Source organism: Falco peregrinus, chromosome 1 (assembly GCF_023634155.1).
Source record: "Falco peregrinus isolate bFalPer1 chromosome 1, bFalPer1.pri, whole genome shotgun sequence".
Lineage (NCBI taxonomy): Eukaryota > Metazoa > Chordata > Aves > Falconiformes > Falconidae > Falco > Falco peregrinus.
In genome coordinates, this window is record NC_073721.1 from 123,876,100 (window position 1) to 123,895,868 (window position 19,769).

A 19,769-nucleotide genomic window follows, 5' to 3' on the forward strand; every position below is an offset into this window, starting at 1 on the left:
GTCATAGACTGAAAATTAAGCTCCAGCAAAACAAAAGGCATTTTGATTACAGTACTGTGATGGGAGGCGGGGGGAAGAACACAAACTGTACCCTCTTCCTGCTGGTGCGGAGTTAGAAATTGCTTCGGACCAGCTGGATGCCCCCGCCGGGGCTGTGGGGTGGTGGCTGCAGGCGAAGCCTCTGTGTCCTGGGCTCCAGCCGCAGGCATTCCAGCCCGGGGGGCTTACATGAACTCCAAGCTTTAGCTTCAGAGCACAGGCTTTTTCTGTGGTTGCCTTGAGCTTGCACGCTCTCTGTCCTGCTTCTGTCGCCGGGAGATGAAGGTAGCGTTTCTGTCTTGGTAGGGGAGAAAAGAAAAAGAAGTTAATAACTCCAGCTGTGATCGAGTGTATTTTCCCTTCTGCTGAGCTGCCTTGGCAGTCTTCAGATGATCAGGCTGTTCTAAACCCATCTGCACCAATGCCCTAGGGAAAATACCTGCAGCCTGTTCCTGTTAAGCCAAGGATCCCGCAGCTCTGGCCATGCAAAGGGGACAGCACTGCAGCTGGATCCACACCGTAGCATAAACATGAACCAGACCCACAGCACCAGGAAATAAGTGCCCGATTGCTCTAAGCCAGGGTCAAGTTTTTAAGCATTGACTTTCTACTGAGGTGCCTTCAAAAATCTGCCTCTGTTGCACTGGGGAACCACAGTATTTCGTTTCTGTGAAGGCTTTTCTCCACCAAAGCGTGTAGCTTGAGCTCAAATCTGTGTTAATGCCAGGGGAAGTGCCCATGCGTGTATCGCTAAAAAGACCTGGACGATGCAGGTTTGGCTGTATCCTGGCTGAAGGTGTCTTGGAGTGAAGATGCTTGGCTGAAACGAGGGTCATGGTGCTCCAGGAGCTGGTTCTCTTCTGGTGGCTGTGCAGCTGGGGACGTCCCGCCGTGTGGCTGTCATGGCCAGCTTGGGTTTGCTCAGTGATGGGAAGGGGTGTCTGGAGCTCTTCCCTCGCCTTGGCTCAACTGAGCCTTTGTGATGGGAGAAAATGCAGGTTTTTGCTCAATGAAGGTACATCTTTTTTGTCACCACTTCTTTTTTTGGAAGAAAAATGGTTCCTTCTGGTCTTGACATCTGCTGCTATTTAAAGGAACAACATCATCACCATCACCCATCCATTCCTCCTGGAGTCTCAAGGTATGTAAAGCGTTTTTCTTCCCATATTTCTGATTGAAAATGGGTATTCCATGACTGTGTCCCTTGAAATGCCGTGTCGGTGGTGGGAAGCTTATTAATTAACAGTTCTGCAAGCCAGAAGCTGGCAATGCCCTGGGGGAGGGCGGCGGAAGGTTCTAGGCAGCATTGAGCCCCCCAGGGCAGGTGGGTGGTGGCCATCTGTGGGCATCCTGCAAGAGGAATCTGCCCTGCTTGCAGCTCTCCCATTGTGCTGGTATTTGCATTCTCTGGAGAATCTCTTGTGACCTCCAGCGGTTATCCTTTGGGCTCTGGTGAACAACCAAGTCAGAAGAAGAATTTCCCAGGTTAGCCCCCTCTGTGACTTGTCATTCCCTCGTCATTGTGTGCCCACGTGCACATCCCTACGGTCCTGCAACTAAGAGAGCAATGGGAAGGTGCTCCTGGAAGCTTCTCCGAGGGTCCAAGCCATGGAAAAAGCTCATAAAAACATCTCCTTGAAGCCTGACTCTTGTGAGAGGCTGTGCGTAACCTCCATCTTCACCCTTCACCAAACAGCTTGTATGGGGGGAAGGCTACAGCTACAGAAACGCCATGAGCACCCCCGAGCTTGTAGGGAGCAGGCAGCTCCTCTAAAATCTTGCTCTGTATTTAGATTTTTGCAGGTTTAATGGTGATGGTAATTATTTCTTCTAATTGCAAGCCACTGCAAACGAAGCAGCACTCTGAAGCCAATAAAAGGAGACTGCTGTCTGCGCAATTAGCCTGTTGTTCTGACGTCCTCCTCGAAAGATACCTTGCATTAATTAAAAGTTGAGCTGCTCAGCTTAGTGCCAGGAGAGCTGCCACTGCCTTCCTCCACCCTCCCGCCCTGCCCTGGGCGTGCAGCCACATGCACGCGCAGAGCAAATGCAACGACTTTGCTGATCGCCAAGTGCTTGCACCCGGAGCTGGCCAGTTCTGTCCCAGTGTTCTGGCACAGGGACCTGCACCTTCAGGGATATTCGGTTCCTTGTGCTTTCCGCATCTAAAACGTTTGTCTTGTGCTTTGCCATCCTGAGGAAGCAAATTGCTTCGAAAAGCATCAGGAAGGGTTCAAAGCCGAGGGCTAGGGATGGCAGCACTCTGGTGCTGTGCGTTTGTTTTCCTCTGCAGGCTCCCAGCAAATAACCTTTCAATTGCCAGGGCAATAAAAAATGTCAGGGGTGATTAAAGATGTGGCAGGTGGTGCATGTATCTCCATGCAGTGAAGTCCCTCAGATTTTCCTTGGTCCCACTGGGACAGACTCTCCGAATACTCATTATTGGTCTCCAGTGCTCCCCACAGTTGCTGCCTGAGCAAGCTGAGGTTGTTCAGCACCCAGCAGGATTTGGTCCAAATTCAGCACATCTCCCCGAGCTTCTCATATTCATTTCAATCTGAACTGTGTCTGTCCCTGCAGTGCTGGGTGTCCTGCCTGTGGGCTGAGCTGGGGAGCCTGTGGTCCTTACGCAGTGCCTCATATATTTGTTACATCTGGTATTTTTCTATGCAAAACGTTTTTTTAAGAAATAAGGTGGTTTGTTTTTTTTTAAACAGACTAAACTTTTACTGGGGCATCTGGGTTTGCAAATATTTGAAAAAGTTGATTATATTATTTTTTTTTAAAATTCTGGGCAGTAAAAATAACCCAGCTTCTTGCCCACTGAAGTCCAAGAACTATTGAAAAAATGTTAAAGCAGATCATTGGGAGGTGGGGGCAGGGTGTATATAACTATTTTAATGGTACTAGATGAACAGAAGACACTTTTTCTCATTAGAACTGGTTCAGCATCCTAAATTCTAGTTACTGATTTCTTGGCTGATGTAGACCTATGCGATTTATTAAGAATTTCTCACAAAGTTTCAAGAAACCTTTGGAAGTGTGAAGCAGAAGAAGAGGAGCTTTTGTTTTCCTTCTGAGATATTAATATTCTTGCTGAAGATAAGAATTTGCTATTTTTAACCAGGAGACTTTAACCAGCCTCCCTCAGGACGCAGGTAGCTGAAGTCAGGCGCTGCAGAGAGCAGCTTGAAGGTTCCCCGGGAGAACTGAAGGGATCTGAGGAGATTTAACATGGCCACTGCAGCTGCCTCAAGCTTTTGCCAGGTATTGCCGCTTGGGAACGGCTGTAAGGTCACAGGAGCTGGCCTGTTTGTGTGTGACTTTCTGACCTGTTGAACTGTGATTTGATTTTTTAATATTTTTTTTTCTCGTGCCTGTTACACTCAGATATAGTTTTGGCAGAAGCTGAAAGAAACCCCCTGGGGTAGAGGGCGGAATCGGACCTGCATCTCTTGCATCCCAGCTGAGTGCCCCAACAACTGCATGTGGTACAGAAGGATAACATAAATGCTTTTAAAAAAAAAAGATAATAAAAGGAGTGGTGGGGGTGTGGGGGTGGTTTGTGATTAGGAATGGGTGGGAAAAAAAGCAGCCTTTTATTCAGCGCTGATCTTGTGCCTGCGTGCTAGAAAACCCTCTGAATGTGAAAGCTCTGGGTGCCAAGGTGGCAAACCCTCTTGGGAAACTTCAGATATAGCCAAGAGAGAATCTGGCATGCCAAAACCAGGTGGGTTTTCAGCTTATTGTGTGGCTGGACAAGCCTTGGTGCTGGCAGGAGCAAGGTGGCAGAAATAAGGATGAAGGTCTGGGGCTGGCAGAGCCCCGCAGCGGCAGCTCGTCCCTAGCCTGGCTCGTGGCTGTCGTTGCAGTCACCATAGTTGGGGTTTGCTGATCCGTAAGATCCAGTGGAGCTGCAGCTTGGCCAAAGGGTCCGTCGCTCATCTGACCCAGGCTGAGATGGCTCAGGGACCTAAACAACCAGAAACTCAGCCCTGTGCGAGGAAGGGAAGGAGTTTCACCTGGTTTAGCCAGCTGAAGCGGCTCTGGGTGAGGCTGGGCTGACGGCGGTGCCGCGGGATGGTGCCGGTGGAGGATCCAGCCTGGCCCTTGGGGTCAGAGCAACCATCACCTCGGCACAGCCACAGCACCAAACCACAGCCCTGGACACCCCTGCTTTGCAATCTGGCCTCGCGCCTGGATTGTGAAAGTGCGGTAAAGGGCAGATATGTTGGTTTGGCCTTAATGTTTGTCCCAAGCATTGGGAAAAAAATTATCTGGAGAAGCACACAAGGACAAAGTCCTGAGATATTTGGTTTATTTAGTTTTAGTGAAGTGGTGCTGGGCTTGTCTCTGCCTGCTGCTGGTGCCAGGGTTTCTGAAACCCTCCCCTGGCTTTGCACATGTATCCACACACGTGTGTGGAATTAGTCACATATATGGCCTGTTCAGTGAGATTTTAAGCATCCAGTAGTAGTACAGAACAAGATGGACACTTACAGATTTTGACCGTTTGCTCTGACCGCTGGCAGCCCTGTGGGCTCAGAGTAGCTGAACAAGCTGCTTCCCCCACTGGCCTTGGTAACCCGTAGCTGCGCTGGATCACATCTCTGCAGAAGAGAAATTCACTCTGTGCTTTGAAGACAGCAAGGGCTGAGGCATCCGCCGCATTCCTTCCTGACGTGTTCCAGCGGTTGGCTGCCCTCATTCAAAACCAGATGTCTCCTCTCCGATTTGAATGCTGCTGACTTTGAATTCCTGCCATTAGACCTTCTTCCGCCTGTTCCTGAGGGAGGTGAAGAGCCCCAGGTTATCAGATATCCAGACGGCCACCGCCACCCAACGAAGCACGCACCTCAGGTGTCCTAATCCAGCTTGCTTTCCCTCAGTGTTACTAAAGCAGAGCTATCGGGGTCAGAAAGATCAACGACATCGTAAAACACTTCAAGCGTATTCCTTTGCATTGTGTCTTGGCTGTGATGGCCATTTACTGGAAGCAAGGCTTTAATGTGCGCAGCCCTGGTCTGGTTTTCCCATCGCTGACTCTTCTTTGACATACCTGCTCGGTAAAATGATGTGCTTTTGTCCTTAGTTCAATTTTCCTCCTCTTAGAAAGTGATAAATCTGTTAGAACGTGAATTTGCTTTTTTTTCCCCTCCTTTTTTTTTTTTTTATTTATTGCTTTACAGCTTGCTATAAATATTCCATAGGATCATCTTACGATGATGCTGGTTGAGGCTAAGAGGTTGATCCAGTTTCTGGCTGAGCAATGGACGTTACTTCCACAAGAAGCTCCCGGCAAGGCCTGGGGAAGGCAGTGGACAGCCTGACCACCGGTGCTGCTGAAGCTGGCATGTGAGTCCTGACAAACAAGAAACTAGGGATTTTCTTCTTATTGATAGTTTAAAAAGTCAGGCTTGGGTTTTTTCTCTGCTCAATGTACCGAACAATTCAGTTTTTCTCTGTGGTGCTGTCATTCCACCTCCTTCCTCTATAGATTTTGCTCTTAATGTTAATTTGTTTGCAGCCCTACCTTTGGTAGCCAAGGGAAAAACACTGGCAGAGACAGTGTGTGAGACCAGAAAATTTCCCAGAAGGGGTCTGATTCTGCAAAACCTGGGGCTTTTGCTTTCAAGATTGAATGTTGGGCTCCTCTAAATGGAGGGAGCACCTGCTCTCTCGTTTTAAGCAAGATGGGCACTTTCTGAAGCAATTTAGGAAGATTAAAAGGAAATGAGGCTGTGTTCATAGAGCCAATGGAAGTATTTGCGCTCTCTTCCACCCTCTAAGTACATCACGATAATTCAGAGAAGTAGCACGTGCTCATTTACAGAATATGTGCTACGGAAGAATTATCACTCGTCAGAGGAGATATGTGCCTAATGCAAAAAAGAGCCCAAGATTGCAAAGGTGCTCGGTGCAGCCTGTAGCTGAAGCATGTTGTGATACCCCTGGGTAAAGATCAAACTGAAAAGGACTTGCCGACATCTGATTCTCCTCAATTTTAGTTGGATCCAAGTCTAGCAAAAGGGCATTTTTATGTCTGGTCACAGTCCAAAAAGATATAGCAAAATCACCTGGAGTTACAAATGTGTTGCAGAACCTGTCCCTAATCACATTAAGAGCTCTAAACTGTAAGGCTCAATTGTTTGCCAAATGAAATATTCTCCTCCGGTATTTGCAGAAAGAAATTACAGTCTGTGAGTAATGTTTTTCATTTGGTATTGAAGTACAGTTTCTGTTTTATGGACCCAATCCTGAGCTTGGGGAAAGGGCTGTTAAAAAGGCTTTGTTTTGTTGGGGAATAAGGGCAAGGTTACTCCGTATTCACACCCACCTTGGGACTGGCACCCTGAGACCTAGGGGCTGACCCCCCCCTTGTCCCCATGGGGCTGGCGCTGCCTGCCTGGTGTGAAGCCGTGGTGTTGGTGACACCCAACAGTGGCAGGTCTCAGAAGATATATTTTGGGCTCTCGGTTTCCAGGTGGGCTTTTGAGCCCTTGAGGTTCACGATGCCGAGCTTTCTTCTGCAGCTGTGACAGAGGTGGTGGTGCTTGCTGGATTTGAGGTAGTGCTTAAAAAGAGGGGAAGGCCGTGTAGCCACAGGACTCTGGTCTCCAGAGGTTAAATGACAGCCCCTAAGGCTGTGAGGCTCACTGCAGAGATGCCTGGCAGCTGCCCCAGGCGTGCTGGCATCCCTCTGGCTGCTTCCATGAGTCACGGTGACCACTGGACTCTTGGCTTCAAGCTCCAAGCGCAGCTAGCCCTTTCCTTTGGCCCACTCTGACACGAGCAGCTGTTGGCCTCCAGCCATGGACTCTGGTCTGCAAGTCACCCATGGTTTGCACGTGAACTGGGCTCAGTATCTCCCAATAAACCGATGAAGTGGGTGACACGGAGCTCTTGCAGCGGGTGGGGAGGAGGGGAGAGTGAAACCCAAGGAAAACGTTCAAAGCACCAACTCACCTGCCGAGAGGGGAAACAAAGCGAGATGGTTTGGAGCACTCCAGTCTCGCCGCCATCGCGGATGTACCTTGTGCAGACTTGTACCTACGAGCCTAGAGCCGGGAGCGCTGAGCCAGCGCCGGGGCAGCGGGGAGATCTGCTGGCTTAAACCAGCCCTGCTGCTGCTGAACGAGCTGCCCGTCACGCCGCACTTCATTCCCTTCGCGCTGAAACGCTTGCCGAGAGTTGCCCCGTGTCCCAGGGGAAGGAGAACCCAAACTGGCTTTATACCACCTCATATTTTAAGCTAGGGGCAGGAGGGGTGGGGAAAGCACGGTAATCCCTTGGGAAAAGCCGAGCAGTCCCTCCCGGGCTGCCCGGCGCGCCGCAGCCTGCCCCTGGTGTGCCCCCTCCTCGTCCCGGCGGAGGAAGCTGGGTCAGCAGCCGTGCCCTGGGGATTTTGGCCTGACTTCTCGCACTGTCTTAATATGCCCCAGCTGGCAGCAATAATTGGAGAGTTATTAAATAACTGTCTGCAGTGACATACAATCTGCAGAGCACTGTACCAATTATTTTTCATTTGCTTCCCTCTATCTCAACGTGTCTCTATCTACCCATCCCGCCCTGCCCGCGGTTCCCATGAACAATTTACTGTAGTGATTGCAGGGTAGCGAGATCTTCTGCAACAAAGAAACTACTTTATTTTCTGCCATGGTTAATGCCCCAGTTTAATGAGTCCTTCATATCATTCTCACCACCCTAAATTAAAGGGTAGGCTATGCAATTAAACTGTTTAGGTTTCAGAATGCCCCTCTCAGAGTTATCTGCAAAATGGCTTGAAATGCAGCTGCTACTAATATTGCTCGTATTAAAACTGGCAAAGGAAAAACCGCTTTCATCTCCTTACTTTTAGTGGTGTGCCTTGACTTTCAATTAAATTAATTATTTGCACCATCTTGTTCCTGATCATTGTCCCACAAGATTTTGCTAGCCAGGAAATATTTTATGCAATACATAACTGTAGATGCTTAGACTTTAATGTTTGTCTTTCAGGAGTGGGGAAAGAGGTGGGATTTGCAGCTCTTAGTCTAATTGACACCAGTATTAATCCAGAGTAAAGTCATAGTTTGCAGTGGATTTACTCCAGATTTAAGCTTTGTTAGATCAGAATTTGCTCCCTTTTTATCTTTTTATTTTTTTAAATAGAAGCTTAATGAAGAAAAGAAGTTCCCCAAAACCCTTCTCCCCAAAGCTCTTCTTTCCATCTGGAGCCTGTTGCTGTATTACTAAGGGTCAGACAATGACCTGCATTAATAGAGCATCCTTGAGGACCCCCAGATTCTTTCCATCAGGAGCTGCTTCACCCATCCCTGATATCCAGCCCACTCGAGATGAAAAGTAGCTGCTTTTTAAGAAGAAAGAGGTTTGTCACTGCTTGGTTTGGGAGCAGAGCAGGGACGCCGCCAGCACCCAGCAGCGCTGAGCAAACCAGGGGGTGACACCCACAAAGCCCTCCCAAAGCCCACCTCACGCTCTGTGGGATTTACCAGGGTAGGGAAGGTTTGGGTCCATGGAGAGACACAAGAAAAACGCTGAAAAACTAGCTGAGGGACCGGAGGGGGTGACTGCCTGTTTATTTTTAGGCAAAATGTATTTACTCTCTGGATTTAGCTGAGTCAGTGGAGGTGCAGATCCCAACCTTGCAGCCCTTGCAGGAGCCGCGGTTTTCTGCACCCAGAGTGCAGCACTGAAAGCAGCAGGTCAGATGCATCGGATGGGAGATTCCCAGCATCGGTGTAAGCAGACGAGTCCAGCCCGGCAGCCTCATCTTCTGAAGCACTCACACAGGTAAGTGCTGTCGTGTGAGCAGGATTGCCTCTTGCAGAAAGTACCGTAGACTCCAGGAGTCCCAATTTCTTTTTTCCTTTTGTCCCCAAAATGTCAAAACAGAGGCATAAGTGACAGAAGAAATAGCTCTTTTCTGCCATTTAGCTGCGAAAGGCTCTGCAGCAATCCAAGGTATTATATTTGGGAGGCATCTGCAGTGAAGTTTCTTCCTGCCCCAAACCTGTCAAGTTCCAATATTCATTTTAATGATCTCATTTTATAAATAATGGAAAGAAAAACAATACATTCAATAGAAATGAGATTAGAAAATGGGAGGGGAGTGAATTACAAATGCAAGAGTCTGTAGTTATTCCAAGGGAGATAAATCTCACTTTAAGTGGTCTCCAGTGAAACAGTGTCTTGCTAAGAATAAGGAAAAAAAAAATGTTTTTGTTGATAAATAAAAGTGTGAGGCAGTGGCAGGCAGCGTTTTCTAACACCAGCTGGTTATCATGGTATCTTGGGACTAACGATACCTGGGGTTTATTCTTGGCCTTGCCAGTGTCCCTCTGCAGTAAATCATTTAACACACTGTGCTGAAGTTGCAGCACAATCTGGAAAATCAAACTCCAGTGAACAAATGTACAAATGACATCAGCGTGTAACTCTCGGTAAAGTTGTCACTGCCAGGCTTCTACTGCCCTGATAGGATCAGGAGGTCTGGAGTACGTAATGAATTGGAAGGTGCAAATTAATGTCATTTCACTGGGAGAAATACTTGAATTTGGCGCTGGATCTCGTGGCGATGAACCTCTTGTATGTCTCCCAACACAGATGTGATGCCAATGATGGCTTGAAAAGGCTTTTTTTTTTTTTTTTTTTTCAGTCTTATGTTGTGCATTTGGTCAGATTTTCTCTCTGCACGAATAGCAGGCAGCAGAAAAGGTGTTTGCTTTGCAGAACTCTCCCTGAGTCCCTTCTCCACCTGGTCCTCAAGCTGCAGTGAGGAAGGGCTTGGGTCAGGGATGGATAATAGCGACTGAACAGCAAATAGCCAGCAGCGTGGTAATGCCACCACGTTTGTTCTCACCTAATCGAAAACAGATTGGCCTTTTCCACCCCGCACCTGATGACTGGGAGGGAAGCACTGGCATGAGCCGTAATGGGATGGGGTGAGGTATCTCTAGAAAGGATGTAAACCCGCGAGCTGGCACGCGCCGCGCCAGGGTATGGAGAGCTGCGCGAAACGCCGCCGTGATCAACGGCCACATGGGCTGGAGCTGGAGAATGGCCGACCCTCCTAGCTGGGGAGCTAATGATTCCCTTCAGGATTGCATCATTAGATTCAAACTGAGTCATTATGAGGCAATTTGGGAAAACAAGTTAGAATTCATTACTGAGGAGACACGTTGGAGCTGTTGCAAGAGCCTCCCGTCGGGTAGGTGCTCCAAGGCACAGCCAGCACCTCGCTCCCGGGGCCGTGAGCAGCTCTGCCTCCGGGGCAGGAGCCGAGATCCATGTCCAACGTGGGCTGGCAGGATTCTCCTCTTATACCACCCGCAGCTGCTTTCTGCTTGCCTCCTGCCATCTGCCTTCCCCAAGACACCCATTACCAGGATAAACAAAGCCCAGAGCAGGCAGAGACACTGAAATCATGAAATCTGCACCTGTGCAATACCTGGGCCAGAGCCTCAGCATCCATCAGCAGGTTTGGCTTCCTCCCCTCTGGTGGTCTAGCTGCTCATGGCCCCTTTGCTCTGGCTGACCGATCAGATGTTTGCCCTCCCTGCTCACTGCCTGGTGCCTCTGCCAGTGGGCACAGCTTTGCACAGTTCTTCGCAGGGTGAGTCTCTTCTGCCGTCAGGAAGCATCTTCGGCGGGCATAGCAGAGGGGCTGGAAACAGGGCTACCTGCAAACTGCCAGACAGTTTGTAGCCGGTTTAGCATTTCTCTTGGAAACCCAACAAAACCCCATGGCTGTTATCATCGGCATTTGGGCTACAGCTCATTCTGCAAAGCCGCCGCTGAGCCACAGGAGGATTTCTACCGCAAGGTCACCAAGTGTTGGCTTCAAAATGCTGGGTGAGGACAGCGACGTCCTTGATGAGGGCAGAGAATGTGGAGCGAAGGACGAGAAAAGGTTTGACAGAACAGCTAGAGAAAAGGAGCTTGGGGATCAATCCAAGGCTCGGTTGTGCTTTGGCATGAAGACCGACACTGACACGCCTACCTGATCGTCAGTAAGCAGACATCAACTACTCAGGAAGTTTAAACACATACCAGGAGCGCATCTTAACATCAGCTTCATGACTAAGAAAACAAAGGCATGGATGCAGACCAGGGGTGGAAGGATACAGCCCCATTACTTGCCTCTACTGAAAAGTTTTATCCTGAAATCACTGCTGTGAGAGACTGAGCTGTGGCCACTGAAGGTGAGCTGGGGTCTGTTTTGTAAAGTTGTCAGGCCTGGCTGTTACTGGAAAAGCAGATACTCATGTCTTTGCACGTACAATAAGCGAATTATTTGCCTAGTGAGGGGGAAAAGTAATGGAGAAATACAGTGAATAATGGAAACTCCTCAAGAATTAAGTATGGTGAAACAGAGACCCCAGTGAGGTGAGCCAGCCGATGGGTAGCAAAGACAACAGAGGACAGACCCACTGAGCATCTCCCATCAGTCATTTTCTAGGGAGCTCCACGCCACAGCTGTGTGAAGAGATGATGGACGGCTGATCCCAGGTAAAATCTCCGCCACCTCAGCATGACTCACCAGGAATGAGGAGATTTAAAGGAACAGAGCAAGGTACAGGGTGTAGAAGAGGATTTCAAACACAGGGCTCAGGGCATCGCAGCTCTGGCTGCTACTACCCCACGCGGTACTTACTATAGGACTGGTAACAGAAAAGGCTTTGCACGTCCTCACAGCTGCATCTGCCCACGATGCCAAAGCCACACAGCACAGGTGACAAGCTCACCAGAGAGTCTGGGGCACTGGAGTGGCAGTCCACCCTCCGCCCAGTGGCTGCAGGCTTGGGACTGGCTGTACGGGGTTGCCCCTTCGAAACTAGTGCCACAAAATCAGGTCACCTTTGTGAATTACAGGTTGCACCTCAAAGGGTGGGTTTTTTTTTTTTTTTTCCTCAAACTTCTAGCAAAAAGCAGCAGCTCCCGATAGGGTCAGTTGTTTGTATGAAGGAGAAACAGCAAAAACTTGGTGGATTGGGGTATAAAAGGTTTCCTTTGCTTCCTCAGCAAACAATGTCTTACCGCAAATAACTGCATACCCCCAGCCCTGTTCTGTCCTGGGCAATGCTTAAACTGTCAATAATCATAAGGCTGCTGTCACAGTGCTGCTCAATGGGGTTGACAGATTATATCTCTAAAGTCCCTTTATTGGACCTTGTTCCCAGAAAAGCTTGCAAATTGCTCTGATCTTACCAGACAAAGGCGTTGCTCACTCTCGGAGTCCTTGGATATCCTACACAATAAGGTAGGAATTGGTGAGAATTACCTGAGATAAAATATCCCTTACAACATCAAAGTTCCTGATCTTTTAGCTGTCAGCCATAGGTATGTGAAAGTCCTGACAGGCTGAAGATAGAAGGAAGAGATAAAGCAAAAAAGAAAAGGGGAGAGGGGGGAGAAATGAAGAAATTCTCCAAATGAAATGTTATATCATTGGATTTGGCACAAAGATTTCAGTGCAGCAGGTCTATACGGCTAACCGGGGCTTTAGCCTTTTGAAACGAGCAAGCAACAGCTAATGCCAGGTGGCCAAGGACGGATCCTGATCTTCATCACACTGATGGGTAAGGGAAGCAGGAGTAACAGAGATCACGATACAGCAAAATCACGGTCGTACAACCTCCCCCATCTTCCCCATCTCCATACTGTCAGCTGTTGGTTGCTTTTTTCCAGTTAGACAGCTGAAGTGGGTCAGCTACCAAGGGGGGAATGCTGGTGTAACACAAGACACAGTCTTTTTACCATCTTTGCTCTGTACGTTTAATAATAAGGCTCCCTGTGGAGGGTTGACTGCCCTGGGTTGTTCACAGTGGCTGTGGCAGGAGAGCTGGGGTCGGATTTTTACCCAGTGCAGCCCAACCTGGATTAGTAATCCGATTGCAAAAGCCCATGTCTTTGGCAGTGAAGTCACAGGTTAAGTCTGAGACAGATTTTTACTGAAACAGAGTCAAAGAGGTTGAGCTGAAATGAGATCTGGCTTGTTCCTTTAAAATCCTGCCCTTTCACGCTGTAAAGACTGGACAGACCTTCCCTCTGCCCACTACTCCCGCACACCTAATCCTCCTCCCAGGACTATATTTTAGAGCAGATCAAATACCTTTAGGTTCTTAGAAAAGACTGGTTTTGGCAAATACACAAAATACTTTTCTCAAATGACATAAATATTGTATGTTATTTGCTGCCTTGCCAAAATGCAAACACACACGTGCACTCCTAACTAAGCAACATTCTTTAAAAGTTAAGATCATTGCTTAGAAAGAAATATATAGGATTTTATAAATCCAAATTGATCACACACTGTGTGTGTTGAAAATATGTACAAAAATGGGACCCCAAAACTCCATTAAACCACCTCTGAGACAATACATCACTGCACCTTTATATTGCACAGAGGGGTTTAACAACCCTTCTCCAGGAAAATATTTTACTAGGTAACAAAAAAAAAAAAAGTTATTGAAAACACATATATTTGATACTTTTGGCAATTCATTTTACTACTTGCATTTCCAATTCATTGGTATAGTTCATGAAAAAAAAATATTTTTGCAGTTGGGTCATGTTATTATTTCTCTAATTTTTTTTCTACTTGAAAGTCATGATATGATTTCTTTCTGTGAAACAACAAAGACAGACAAAAGCTTCTTGCCCACTTTGGTGATTCTGTAGATGCTTCAGGGAAATGGGGTCTGCTGGAAATGTAGAATACACACAGACGTGCCTATAGTAAATTATGGCATCTTTCTGCATTTCTGTATAACCAACATTATATCTGAAGCAGCTAGAAAAAGAGCCAGGAGAACTTGTATATTGAATCTCCTAAGGAACAAAAAGAAGGTATCATTTACTAGGCAATACTAAAATCTTTTAAAAAAATTAGACAATTTTGCATCAGATCACTCAAACTGTCCCTGGCACTCACCTGTTGTGTGACTTGGATGGATCACTTCATCTCACCCTCTAGTACTCCTCTTGGCTGTATGGACGCACCTCTTCAGGTGAAAGCCTGGAAATCCCAGAAGAGGGCAAAGGAAGGGAGAGGAGGAGATAAGCTCTTCTAAATCAGACTAACAGCACATCTGCACTGCAAACTGAACTTGGCCTCAGATTCAGGTCTGCCACGTCCTTTTCCTACATAGAGAATGACTTTTCACCTAAAGCTGCTTGTGCTCATGTTAGCTGGCCGGCATGGAAATGTGGACATGTGCTGGGCTTTTGCTTTTCCTTGGGCAGATAACATCACCATTTTGAAACAAACCTAAACAATAGGCGTGACCCTTCGGTGCCTGTCTGCAATCCATCCTCCTATCTCCCTCCTCACCTGCCTTTTTTATAGAATCACAGAATCATTTAGGTTAGAAAAGACCTTTAAGATCAAGTTCAACTGCTAACCCAGCATTGCCAAGTCCACCACTAAACCGTGCCTATAGAATCATTTTCCTTCCATATCTCCAAGAAGACTTTGGAGCCTTTTGAGTCTCCGTTTACTAATGTGCAAAGAGCCAAGTGACATAGGCCCTTGGAAGCACTGGTGACAGCAGAAGCACAGAGCCACTTCACAGGCTGTGGTTTCCCAGGGTGGCCTCTGATTCCTGAATCCAAATGCTGCTCATCTGTGAAGACCAACACTGAACATCCATACAAGGATTTCTGCTTATTTAACCAAACTCGTCCTGGACCATGTGTGTGCTTACTTCTGAAGAGCTTCCTTCTTACCACACTACAGGTAAGTCTAACCTTTGCCTTGGCAGAGATACTGCAAGTACCCACGAGCATGATGTGTCCATGTTTGTCCGGAGAACAGTGATTTTCCATTTTAATTGCTTCCTGTATGACACGTTTTGTCAGGTCCCAGCTTCCTGCCAGTTGATCTCCTCACAGCATTTGTTTCCTGCTGTGCACATAATTACAGCCACTAAAGTCCATCAGCAAAAGTGCGATCAATTTGAAAGATTAATGAATCTCATGCTTTCTCTCTCTCCTCCCCCCAGAGTTAGAAAGCCCACTCCGGAGTTTCCAGCACACATCTATCATTACACACTCCTGGGTCTCAGGTAAATTAGCAACCTGATTCTTTTCCCTGCTGTCACTTAGAAGAAAAGGGCTTCTTATTTGCCATCCAAGGAAAAGTACAGTAAACCTAGAACTAGATAAAAGGGAAGTAATCAAATATATTTAACTGTACTCAGCCAAATCCCATTATTTGTATAGATGTTAGCTGGTGCATTTGAAGAATTAGGATAGCCTTGTCTCTAATAGGAAATCATACTGCTTGATTGAAAAACACAATTTCTGAGCTAGTGTTCTACTTAAAATGAGAAGTTCACCTTTATATATACATATATATATATATGGCGAGCTTGGCAGATACTAAAAAAAAAAGTTACGTGTTGTTGCTCTTCCACTGAGCATGTGCATTTGGGTGAACACCACATCCCTCTGCTTTTCTTTCATAGAGGAGAAATGTCTCACCAGTGGGAAGTTTCCTTGGATTGTCCTTCTCACATCTACCTGAAGGAAGTAGGGAAAATAACTTTAAATAAGTCACCTCCTACATACCAGAGGGCACCATCTCTTCGTTGTTGTGGGGAAGAACAGCTTATGGGGTATAGGGAAAACGTAGGGGCAGACTGAGCAGCTACGGTAAAGGAACATGCTGGGAGTATCTCATGGAGATAATAACTGTGGTGAGGGTTGCAGGAGACCACAGAAAGCCTTCAGCTGGTGCTAGGACCACAGGTTTTGAAAATATATGGACGACATCAGGGCAGTGCCTATGCAAGGGGTTCTCCTTCCCTTGGCAGCTGGTTGTGTGGGAAGGGAAGAATGTGCCACCTCTAGACAGCTGTGATCGATGGTCACCTGCGCAAGTACCTTCCTCTTCAGAAACCTCTCCGGTACCAAAACACACAGAGTACACGGATCAAGACTAATCTAATTGGGAAGTAAGCAAAACCACCTCCTTACTCTCTTCCACAGGACCAAATTATCTTTCAGGTTTCCCTGTGCAAGCAGCACAGGTTTTGCTGTAAAACCATTTGATTAAGGTGTTCCAACACAAGTATTGAAATTTGGGTCCAAAGATTGAGGAAAAGTCTTCTCTCGGCTGTGCTCATGACAGCACACAGCTTTTCTCAGCTCGGTTTTGTGCTCAGAAGACACTGGTTAGTGTGCTAACCAGCCATGTAAGGAAGTGTGGCCCTGCAGGAAGCCCTGGATCTTGAGGATGATGAACTAACTCACCCTGATGTAAATGGGCACAACGAGATGGGGCACATTGCGGTCCCAGGCTCCAGTTTTACTTTGCTCCGATTAAACGTTACAACTCAACATCGCTTTAGTACTTTAGGGAGAAGAAGGGGGGAGACAAGAGTCCCCGCAATGTTTTTTTACATGCCTGAGTCAAATTACCCTCCCTTCTGCGGGGCTTCTTCTGAAATAACAGATCTTACTGTAACCAAATATTGCCATCCAGGAAAGCCATTTTGCAACCAGCAAGGAGGCTTCTTCCTTCTCAGCAGCCACTGAAAGGCCCTTTGTTCTCGGGCTGAACACCTGGAGAGTGTTATCAGCAGTGGCCTCTCCGGGCTGGCCCGTGAAGCAGCTGCGGCAAGACCCAGTGGCATTGGCATTGGCAGCAGCACCTGGGAGCTGCTGGCACCCAAAAGCCATCCCATCTGGGCCATTACCCAGGTAGCTTTGGGTGGTCCCCCTCTTCCATGGGGACCGGGGAAACCAGCCTGGTCTGTGTTTTCTTTCTTTTCCCATGCTAAAATGAAGAGCCTCGCTACAAAGGGTCTTTAGACAACCTGGAGGTGGTGACACCTCTGTAGAGAAAGGAGAAGCCTTGGGCATTACCATGCCTTTCTGGACAAACTGGTAATGTGAGTGGCCAAGGGCTGACACAGAGCACCGGCATCCTGGACACATGGTTTGAAACTACACCTCGAAGAGTACAAGGTGGAACCGTTGACTGGCATGTGGGGTAGGGCATCCATCAGAGAGGGAGTCGCCTGATGTGACCCAGGACAAGACTGCACACCAGGCTGGCCCCGGGCACAGTTTTCTGCTCTGTCTGTACAGTCAGCACCACAACAAGACAATCAGATCCACATCTGCTCAGAAACTCGAGGAAACCCAACTCATTCAACCCAGCACATAATTCCCTGAGGGCAGACAGTCCTTTTCCATATGCCTGACAGTAGAACTGTACTGCATAAACCATCACTGCCCGGCACATCAGCCTCCAAAACCAGAAGGTTTTCTTTCTTTCACGGCATTTGACATGATTAAAAGAAAAAATCTGACATGATAAAAAGAAAAAAAGAAAAAAGGGGGAGGAAAGCTAGAAAGTCAGAATGCAGGGGCTGTCTCCTGGAGACAGGGTCACCTGGAGAGTTGCCTGCACCACTGAGTCTGTGCTGGGTCTGTGAGAATTTTATGCAGCCTCAGTGGAAATTATATCTGCAACTTACGAGTTATCTAGCAGGTCCAGGCCTTCAGGCCTTTCTCTGAGTATTCATTTTCCACTGAAGTGGAAAGGCCGAACAGCCTGTCACAGAAAAAAAAACAACCACAAACCAAAAAACGAAAAACAAAAAACAAAACACCATCATTCTTCCTTTCCTGATAATCCAGATAAAATACTGACTCCTACAAGGGAGTCATATGTTGGGGGATTTCAGCAATGCCTCATCGCAGGATGTGCAGCTCTGCAAAGTATTCTTTCTGGAGTAGTTCTGCCAAATATTGAAAGCAAATTGCATAATGTGAGAAGGGGCAGACAGCAGTGAAGCTTCATCATCTGTGGTGGCAGTTCAGCATTATCACAAGTTCTTCCATACACAGCGGCATCGTTTTGGTTTTCTTTGGTCTGCAGCAGTGAAAGAACAAACATTTCAAAAGGTTCAAATGAGACCTTTGAGTGCCAGCACTGAGTCCCTATGAGGTTCAGATAAACTGACAAAATAACATCCTGCAAAAGCTTTACCTGGGACAAACCACCATTTCTGTGTTCACATTCAGGCAGTTTGTAGCATACGGGCCACTTTAAACCTTGGTCTCTGTCCAGACAGCAGTACCAACTCTCCCATAACTTTATGTTTGCATCTCTTTCTAACATTCCTCCCTTTCTTCCTCGCGAAGGGAAAATTTCCAGGTTTGTTCCTTTTAACTTTGTTTGTGGTAGCACTCTTGACAGAAGGACTTAGTGTCTATTTAGTGTCTTTGCAAGGAAAAGGGAGAAACTTCTCGGTTACATAAAAGTTTGTATCAAAATTCAAGAATCCGGATTAATTATAGGAGACTTGCCTTGTATCATTCAATTTGTTTGAATAGCTTTAAAGATTAAGCAGATCCAAGGCCTAACAGAACCAGAGCCAGTAAGACAATAGCTGAGATTTCCCTTTGAAACAAAATATACAGGTGGTTTCTGTGAGTTTCTGTGTCTATCTGCCTGGCTTTTTTATTTTTATGCCGTATCCAATATCACAGAACCTGGCAGTAGAAATCATATAGCAATTTGTGAAAGCTTGTTGCTGTTCTAGATATCATATAGTCTGTTCCACACCAGCAAAGACAAAACCAATGCCTTTACTCCTCGAGTTTTCATTCAAAGGATAATGATCTCTGGTAACAAAATATTTGGCAGTAGCATTATTTAAAATGCACAGAGGAAATGTTTGTCCCTAATTCAAGGGACTGTGGTCACACAGTCTCTATTCACTTGCTATTTGCCAACGAATGCCAAAGGCTAATCTGTAAAAAGCCCAGGGACAGAGTTAAGTTTATCACACTCCATCCTTAACTCATCCCATTGTAAAGGAGAGGAAAAAAACAATAATTACTGAATTTCTTCGTGGCCAGAGAACTTACAAACTCTGAGTTATGCCCAGCAGGCTGTAATGGTTCCTCCGGTAAATATCTAATTAGGCGGTTGGGGTGTTTTGTGTGTTTTGTTTTGGGTTGTGGGGTTTTTTTTCTTTCACCGCATACTTTTGTGTTTAAATTCCCTTTGCAGTGAACGACTTCTCGAGTTTTCCAAATTTCTCACACGCACAGAAGAGGGAAGTAAGAAAAAAAGCGGAGGGGAGATTTCGGTCGTGGGAACAGGAGTCAGAGACGGAGATTTGCAAAAGCTAAAGGCAAATCCTCCCCGAAATCTCCATCTGAAACACCGCAAACCGCAGCCACGACCTGCCCGGGACCGCTGGCTGTCTCGGGAGGGAGAGACAGAACCAGCCCGAGGGGGTGTCCACTTTTGGGGGCGGAGGGGTCTCTCCTCAAAAACCCAAAGCGGTTAAAACGCGGCGAAGGACACGGCCCCTTGGCAAAGCGACGGGTCCGTCGGTAGTTGCGCAAATCCCGAACCTGGGAAGCGTTACCGGCCCCGGCCCGGCATCCCCGCCCGCCCGGCACCGCGAACCCCGCTTCATCCCCCGGAGCACCGAAACGTGCTGAGCGGGGTCAACCGACGGCACGATCGCGGCTGGCCCTGCTCGGCGATGTCGCGACGGTGCCCAGCACTCCCGGGATGGGGAGAAACGGCCCCGGGGGTGGGGGAGAGGAGCCGAGCATCCTCCCCGCTCCACTCCTCTCCTGTAGGAGGGATGCTCGGCTTCGGCGAGGACGGCGGGGAGGTGAGAAACCTGCGGGTCTCCGGCCCAGAAAGCTCGGAGCTGGTGCCCGGGGGATGCTACCTGCTCCGGGGACGGTCC